Source organism: Nuphar pumila, chromosome 6, assembly GCF_984573655.1.
Source record: "Nuphar pumila chromosome 6, dmNupPumi1.hap1.1, whole genome shotgun sequence".
NCBI lineage: Eukaryota > Viridiplantae > Streptophyta > Magnoliopsida > Nymphaeales > Nymphaeaceae > Nuphar > Nuphar pumila.
This window is the reverse complement of record NC_143254.1, coordinates 37,123,684-37,133,454: the sequence shown is the minus strand read 5'-3', so window position 1 is coordinate 37,133,454 and position 9,771 is coordinate 37,123,684. Positions and strand designations below refer to the sequence as shown.

The window sequence follows — 9,771 nt, the reverse complement described above, 5'->3', positions numbered from 1 at the left end:
GTGATATTTATGTTTTTATCAACTATTTATCGAAAAAAAAATCATGATAATTTTTTATTTGCATTTTTATACAAATTTATTTTTTTATATTTTAATTGCCGATATTTTGGCCAAAATGTGAGTTTTTGGCTGCAGATATTTTTCCGTTTTTTATTTTTTTTGTTTCATTGGCATGGATCCATCCTTTTTCAGACAAAAGGCAGGCAGTTTCCACACTATTTTCATTTCCTTTCTCCATCCGTCTTCAATTCCAACTTCATTTACCAACTCCCCACAATGGGACCGTTCAAAACATGTTTTTTTCTTACTAAACAATATATGTAGATCACATTTGTAAGGCTTCATAAATACAAAAAAAAAAGAGAAAACATTAAAAAATGATAGATTTTAGTGGTGTATATGGTACTAACAATTATTTGCCAATATTTTTTCATGCAATGATTCATATTTTTTCATGCAAATGCATTCTGCGTGGTCCATTTGCTTGGCATCGACTATTGGATCATCCTAATCGGATCAAGAAATGTGATTTTTGTATTCTTGAATATTTATGAAAAATCTGAACCGTTGATTTTTAAATCTTAAAAGATCCTTCTTATACATGGTAATCCGAATATCTAAGAGTCTTTTCTATAAAAACCAACGATCTAGACTGCATGGTAAAATTTTAGAAAAATTAAAAAAAAAACTATGAAAATCTCATATCATACATATTTTGTTTGATTACATATTCCAATATTGGTGGTTAATTAACCACTGATTCCATTAAAGAACACCATAACTTTGAAGATCCCTTTGCAGTTCCAACTCTGCGATCTCCATAAACTTCACTCCAGGTGGCCGCCGAGATCGCCAAAGAGGTGGAGGAAATAGTAGTGGTGGTGGTGATTCAGGCATAGGACCTGAGGATGGAGCCGCAGAAGGAGCAGATGATGGCCCTCCAGGTGCGACAGTACAAGGGGACTGTGAGAAATCGGGTTTAGGTCTTCATATCCGCGACCCGTGCCCCGGATCCACAACGCGAACAGAGCCCTACCGCAGGCTTGGTGCTCCCCATCGTCCTCTTCTGGTCCACGAAGCAGCAGAAGAACACCATTCTCTCTCTCTCTCTCTCTCTCTCTCTCTCTCTCTCTCTCTCTCTCTCTCTCTCTCTCGTGTTTTGGGAGTCTATAGATCGTTGCTACCGCCAGGGGCTGATTGGTTGCTCGAGGATGTGCTTTAGGCGAAGGGTCCTTCCCCCGTTCGTGAGTCCTGGCTTGGTTAATTTTGCACGATAGGATCCAGACCCACAGTAATTTAAAGAAGTGGGGCATTCAACTCCCGAGTTGGTGCGTGCTTTGTCAAGCTGCAGAAGAATCTACGTTTCACTTGTTCTGGTCTTGCCCAATATTTATGGAAATCTTTATTTGGACCTGGAGGCATCCGGAAGTATTTGTTAAGGAGGAGTCCTTTGCGCTAGATCTGATCTTGGGGCCGGTTTGTATTAGGCGCAGCAAGAGGTGGAGGTTCATCTGGCGGACGTGGTTGCTTACCTCTTGGTGGTTTGTTTGGATGGCGCGTAACGATGCTCATTTTCGTCATATTCGAGTTAACATTCAAAACCTGGTGCATAAAATTTTGGTAGATGTTTATGCGATCTTGTGTATGCATCTTAGTGATCTTCCACTCCCTCCTGCTGATGCTACCTATCCTTTGTCACAATCTGGGCACGCGGCTATGGCGTGAGCCCATTTTATCTGTCTAATGTTCTTTTCTCTTGTGCTTTCTTTATTTGTTTTGGCTTTTGTTCTTGTTCAGTTCATGTGTTCAACATTTTGTTGATCTTCATGAGTGGTAATGTTGAATTACTTTCGGCTCTCTCTCTCTCTCTCTCTCTCTCTCTCTCTCTCTCGTGTTTTGGGAGTGTCGAACTCTCGGCTAACTGTGCTCTCCTTATAAGGGAGAGGACGGGGGGCTCCTGGAAGTTGATGGACGGCTCTTATTGGTTGAGGTTACACGTGGCTGAATCTCTAAAACATAATATTTTTTTAGCCTGGACTTTATTGCTAGGCACGCGATCTGTAGCTATTGGGGGCATTCTAAGTTCATGTGCCATGTGCCATGTGGGTGATAGTGACTGAAATGGACATAGCACATTCAAATCCGAATTCAAATATTGGGTAGCAAGTCGTAATCCGAACCCAATTGAGCACGGTCTTTATTGCTAGGTACGTCCGACACCTGGTTGTCCAACGATTGACTGAAATAGACGTGGTAGATCCGAATCCGAATTCAAATACCAGCAAGTCATAATCTAAACCAAAAATGTGGATCGTATCCAGAGTGGTAAAGGAGTTTGAGCTCTGATCCAATTTTTAAAATATGTATGAGTGCCTAACGTATGGCAAACCTATGTTTACTAAAGTCTTGACCTAGTGCTATGCCTGCCCGCCTTACGTTGTTCTGGTAGAGTAAAAACTCCAAGGGCTCACCCATAGAAAGTCGTCAAGTTTTGGCTTGTGCAAGGGGTGGCACTCATGGGATTTGAACTTAGACCACCCGCCTAACAGCCTAGGCCCCATCCTAAGCAGCCAAACCCCTTAGAGCTTACATTATGTGTTTATATGTAAGTTACCCTAAATGCTCATACGATCTAAAAATGTTACAAAAAAAAGGGTTTTGCATGTAAAGAATGCAAAAACAGATCAGATTTGAGTCGAACATGAATGTAAATGCAAATCCGAATTTTAAATCCAGATCCAACACACGTAGCTCTGATTCCAATAAGAATATACATTCGGATATTATTTTAACATCTATATACGAGATAATATGCCGGATTAGGGTGCGAGTCTAACTGTATTTTACTAGATAAAACCTGGAACCGTCCAAGTAGGGTTGAACCTGGATCTTGACCCTTCGATCCAACCAAGGTTAGGATTTAGGTCCAGTTTGTTTTTATCCATTTTACATCTGGATCTAACTTTTGTGATCCATGTCCCAACAAAAACACAATCAACCTTGTTGTTACTACTGCTTTGTTGTTACCATATCACATTTTCATAAACAACTTTTAACAGTGAGAATTTGAAACAGAAACAAGTAGCAACTAGCAATTACTTGGTTGCCTACTACTCAGTAGTGAAGAACTCCTAAAAAAACAATAACAATCCGGGTCGTGCAGGAACTATATCTGGATCCAGTAGCTTAATTCAAAATGGTTACCTAATACAGGCCCTAAACATTGCCACAGTCTAAGATTATAGGCAAAATTAAAACATCACTTTTTTATAGGCAAAATTAAAACATCACATATTTTCGTGATATTTTAAAAAATTATCATGATATTTGTCACTATGGCTAAGATTCTATATGTTTTGCGCTCAGTTTTGGATATGGATACTGCACACTCAAACCTAGTTAATTGGACTAGTATGATCAAGTTGGATTATACTACAATATTACTCTAAAAAAAAAGGATTATAATACATACATAGGTACCTTAATTACTGATAGCAAAATGTGTGTATGAAAGGTTGAAGACGATAAGAGACTGCTGTAATCCATACCAACCATGAATTGAATCAGGCGCCAAACCCAAAGTGATCATAAATAAAACCTCACATAGGGCCCCACCCAACCCTTGTAATGTGTGGGCCATGTATGCATGTGACAACTAACAGCAAACCAAATCACTATATTGACATATTGTGGTTGTGGTTGCATTGGTCCCACAAAAAACTTGGTGAAGTCCATTAACTTGACATTTCACAATAAGAGCAAATGCTAGAAAATTCCTTGGCCCAATGAGTACATGCATTCATAATTTCACATCGTCTGGGTCCCACGGTATACCGGCTGTGGGAATATCAGGAACTGTGGGACAGGCAAGTGGGGCCCATTGTTTACTGGCTGACAGAAGCCTTGCTGATTGATCTAGAGCTACAAGTTCCTTATTTCCAACCGCAAATATGAGCCCCCCTGGTTAGCCAACAATGGCCGTCTATGTCACAATGACACGACATTTTAGAGGGCGCACTATGACTCGGACGCATAAAAATATCATTTTTTAACAATTTTTATTTTTTTATGTTATCTTTTAATAATATTTCAATGTCAATACAGTTGTATATGTTAAATTATAAAAAAAAATGGTTTTTATTGATTTAAAATTTTAAAAAAAAAAAAAATCCATGTCACCATATAGTTTTTAGATGGAGTTTGCCATGGTAGTAAGTAAGCAACAGGTATGTAGAGCCAGGAGGAGATGTCCAGGCCAAACGCTGCTTTGCATTAATGACAAGGCAAATAAGTCATGGTCCAACGTCCATGTTGGTAGGAGATGGATCAGATCCAAGGAACCTTACACGCATAACCTTCAATCAATCCATTCTTTCAATGAAAGGATCCAACCTACCTACTTACCACATGCCTTACAATGCTTTCACGTTCCACATGAGAAGTGATCCATCTTTGTTGCATGAACCGTCATTAAAACCATCCTAGGTTCATCCATGGGGGTTATAAGTCACGTTGGGACATGCATGATGATGCAAGGGACCATGAAAATTTTGCTGCTCAACTTGAAATTTCTCTACCAGTGAAACAATAAATCCACACCATGTGCATGCATGATATAGTAGTTGTCACCCAAGTGGCTCCTTTCAACAGTCTAACAAATTTGCCATGTCACCATTGGTGGAGCCCACTTTAGAAGCTGACAGTGCACGCCTCCTTGTGATGGGATGTTGCAGGTTCAAACTCCAGTGGTACACAAAATACTATGGTTTGACATCTCTTCATCTATGCAAAAAAACATTCTTGACGTGACAACAAAGAGACAAAGGGCTAATCTTTGGAAAAGAATTGATAATTTTAAATCAATTGGCTTGTTTTTTTAAAAAAAATCTTGTTCACTAACTCTAAACCATTGTTGTGAAGCTTATCATCTTTATAATAAATGATCTTATTGCTCTGACCTAATAAGAAAATCCTAATTTATTGGGCCTTTCAATTGTGAGGTGTAAATAGGTTTTTCAAAATTTTACAAAATAAAAAATTCATAATGCACCAAAATTTCACCTACTCGAAAACATATTTTTTTTACTTCAAAACGATACAATCCAAGTTACAAGCTCTAACAAACAAATCACGCTGAATAATTATATGAGGTCAGATTTGCTAGGCAGAGTTTGAGTTCATGACTTGTGACTAGACAGTATGGTACAGTAGTTCATAAGAAATATATACCCTATCTAATATGTGGCGCTCATCGAATCGGGTGAAAGGTTTCTCATTTCGTCACTGTTGTTTCCTCTCTTGAAGGGCATTCGGTGAAGTTTTCTCATGTTGGTCTTATCGTTTGTGCCACAAGTTGGCTAAACAGCAAATCTTCTTTTGGACCAAGTTGGCAACATGAGAATGCAAGTTGTCAAACTAATGAAACGTGCCATTTTCGATGACCTTAAAGCCTCCATAGCCATATGCATATTTTTCCTATATAAAAGGAAGATGATTGAGATGGACACGGCAGGGAAGTTGCTGTCAACTTGGTCCAGGGGGCCTAATCCGGACCGCACATTAGAGGTTTTCCGGGTCAAGGTGGGCTTGATGACGCAAAGGCAGCCCACCCCAACTCTCTCTCTCTCTCTCAGGCCGGTGCCTTATATCTACCCATCCGCGGTTCGACTCTCCGCGGCAGACGGCAAGACTTTCTCTTCTCTGTGATTTTTTTTAGGGCTAGATTTTTTGGTGATTTTTTTAATTAGCATTTGACTTAAACTTTTTATTATGGTTTTTTTCAATTAACATATGAAATTACGATTATTGTTCATAAAGATGAGTATTTAGGTTTTTTATTTGCTTTTTCTTAGATAGTTGCATTTCAATAATTAAGGTTTTAGGGCTTTTGTGTTTTAGGATTTTTTTTCTTTTTGTGAAGTTGGGTTTTAAGCTTATTTTTCTCAATTTTATTTTCATATGTTCCTGTTTTATTATGTATAGGATTTTTTCCCCTAATTTTGTATAAGTAATGCAATTGATGCAATGCATATGTCGCTGCTTCTGTTTTTCATCAAGATCGATCATTGCATGATTTCTATTGTGTTTTCAAAATTATGTCATAAATTAATATGAGCCAAAAGTTGTAGAATCTTATCAGATTTAAAAAAATCATTGTTACTAAATGTGGTTTCAAGGCTTCATTATTTAGAAGTCATTTCTCTTGGATTTAGAAATTCGATAAAACACTTTATTTGATCGTTAAACTTGTTCGTGCTAAATCATTAAAAAGATCATAAACGAAACTTGATGCGAAAGTGTACCTAAATCCATTGGTGCTTCGATAGATCTTTACGGGTATCATCTTTTAGAACACCTATATGTGTCATTTCTTTTTTCTCTAAACCTAATAAGAGAAGGACAATTTTTTTTCTTGATGGAGAGGCAAAAGAGAACATCCACTATATATGATTTTGGGATCATAACCTAATTGTAACCATCTTATAGTCTATTTTTAATTTATCTTATTATAAAATTAAATATTGATAAATGAGGGCATATGAGGTCTCTACACATAATATAATCATACTCTATGAGATATCATATGGCCCAACCATATGAGATCGCATTATACAAGCCTCAATCTTAGATAATTTATAATGTGTGATTAATCATATGTAGGCCCACACGATTTATCTAACAATCTTTCACTTGGGCCACATACGTAACCTTATAATCACACATTGTAACCTTATGAGCTAAAAAATATTGTATTATCAATTGATATCTCTACTAATCTGGTCCATTGATCATGTCAACATAGAACCAAAGTGATCTTTATTACAAATATCATAATTAGACCCATTAATGATTGCGTATATTGATACAACCAAATGATATATATCAAGTATAGATGTGAAGCATAGAAATTACATATAATGTGATTCAAACATGTCTATTTTCAACTAGTCATGCATTAATCTTTAGTGACATCACAACAAATGAGTACATAATGAAATTGAAACCTAAACTTTATATTGAAGTAGTAAAATCAAACTTTATTATATCATAGAATGTCTAAATACAAACTTCCACTAAACCAGCATATCATTAAATAATATAGCACATATTCGAGCAGTATGTTCATGAAAGACCTTGGGTGGTAAACCTTGGTAAGTGGATCCACAATCATAGAATTTGTGCCAATATGTTTTATAGATATCTCTCTATTATGCATTCTTTCTTTAACAAAAAGAAACTTAATGTCAATTTGCTTTGACTTTGATGAGCTCATGTTGTTGTTGGAATATAGCATTGCCGAATTATTATCAAAAAATAACTTAAGCGGTCTTTCAACATTATCCAAAATTCATAGCCCAGTGATAAAATTGAGTAACTATATTCCATGATTGAATGCCTCATAAGAGGCTATGAACTCTGTTGCCATAGTGGAAGATGCAATGAGTGTCTGCTTGGCACACCTCCAAGAAATAACTCCTCCGGCCAACAAAAAAATATAACCTAACATAGATATGTGACTGTCTTGGCATCCAGCAAAGTTAGAATCAGAATACCTAATAATCTCTAACTGATTTGACTTCCTATATATGAGCATTTAACCTTTTATTCGTTGCAAATACCGCATAACATGTTTAGCTGCTTTCCAATGATCCATACCTGGGTTACTCAAATATCTCTCTAACATCCCAAAAATGTATGTTATATCCGGACTTGTATACACTTGAGCATACATAACTCTCCACAGCAGATGTATAGAGAATCTTTTACATATCCTTAACTTCAAACTGGTGTTTGGGGCACAGTGTAGGACTAAACTTGTCTCCCTTAGCAATAGGGGTGTCATCGGGTTTACAATCCTTTATGCCAAATCTATCAAGAATCCTTTTGATATAGTTCTTTTGCAATAATACAAGAATACCTCGAGAAGAATCTATATAGATCTGAATCCCTAATACAAAAGAGACGTCACCAAGATTTTTCATTTCAAATTTCTTTGTAAGAAATATCTTGGTTTTGTGCAATATGGCTATAGCATTACTGGCAAGTAATATTAACATATAAAACTAAGAAAATATATTTACCCATACTAAATTTATGGTATATGCATTCATCAACACATTCATCTCAAAATCAGACGAGAGGATAACTTGATGAAATTTATGATACCACTGACGAAAAGTCTGCTTAGGTCCATAGACGAATTTTTTTATTTTGCAAATCATTTTCTTTGCATCGCTTGAGACAAAATATTTTGGTTTCACCATATATATTGTCTCATCAATGTCATCATTAAGGAATGAAGTTTTTACATCCATCTGATGTAGCTCCAAATCATAATGAGTCATAAGTGACATCATAATTCTGAAAAAGTCTTTCGTTGAAACTGAAAAGAAAGTCTTTGTATAGTCAATGCTTACCCTTTGAGTAAATCCTTTTGTAACAAGATGAGCCTTATATTTTTGTACATTACCCATTGAATCTTTCTTTGTTTTAAATATCCATTTGCAACCAATGAGCTTCACACCTTCAAGTAATGGGATAAGATCTCATACGTCATTATTTTTCATGGATTTAATCTCCTTATGCATGATATCTATCCACTTTTAAGAGTTAGAACTCCGTATAGCTTGATGAAATTTGATTGGATCATCTTCCCTTAAGTCAGTATCACCCTGATGTTCTTAGAGAAAATATAATCATCTGGAATTGGCCTTCTCCTCTCTCTAGTAGATTTTCTTAAAGACACTTGTTCTTGAGTTACTTTAGCTTGTTGAGTTTGTACTCTATGAGTAAAATCTTGATTCTAGATAGGTAGATCTTGAACATTACCTTATTTTGGATTTGTTTGAATAATATTAGAAATGAAAATTCGATCATTGTCAACAACTGTAGGAAGATAAACAAATTCTTCTTAAAAAATAATGTCTTTTACCTTATCACCCCTCTCCCCCCCCCAAAAAAAAAAAAACTCAGTATCTTCAAAGAAACAAGTGTATTCTGTCTTAAAAAATAAATGAATCTTTCAGCATCAATTGACGTTCGACAACTTAGACAACCCTGCATAGACACACTTATGTGAGTGATAGCGGCAGAATTCATCCACCAAGTGTGCTTGGGTACAGAAGTTAAATTAACCTCAGAACAAACAAAAGTGAGGAAGATACCTTTCTTTTCACGCCAAGCATGATATTTAGTACAATTTTTTTTCATGTGACCTTCGCTCTTGCAAAAGAAATAATTAAAGTTTACATCCTGGTGTTTCTTTTGTTTCGTCTATAATAGAGGGTTTACTGTAGCTTCTTTATCCTTTTTTCTTTTCTTAAATTTGTCTTTAGAGGTAACTAACATGTGTGCACTTTTTGTCTTTTCTTGTTTCATCATTTTCTCTTCTTACACACAATGAAAAATGAGCTCATTTAGATTTCATTTATCCTCTTGACAGTTATAACTGACCTTAAATTCACTGTATTGTGCAGGAATAGATATCAGAAATAAATGCAAAAGTAAGTCCTCAGACAGCTCTAACTTTAGTGCCTTTAGTTTTTAAAAAAAATAAGATATTTCCATAATATACTCTCTTATGTTTCCTTTACCTTTGTACCTCATTAAAACAAGACTCGAAAGGAGAGTGCGTGTCTCAACCTTTTCGTTTTCAGCAAAATATTTTTCAATTTCCTCAACGAACTTCTTGGCATTAACCTTTTTAGACATAGCGCCCCTAAAGGTTTTTGAAATTGCATGTTTCATGATCATAAGACTTATGTGATTGGA

General features: G+C 36.0%; 1 pseudogene; it reads right to left on the bottom strand.

The window, feature by feature from the left end:
- Window positions 1–684: 684 nt before the first annotated feature.
- LOC149834654 (uncharacterized) lies at window positions 685–1,110 on the bottom strand (annotated as a pseudogene).
- Window positions 1,111–9,771: the final 8,661 nt, after the last annotated feature.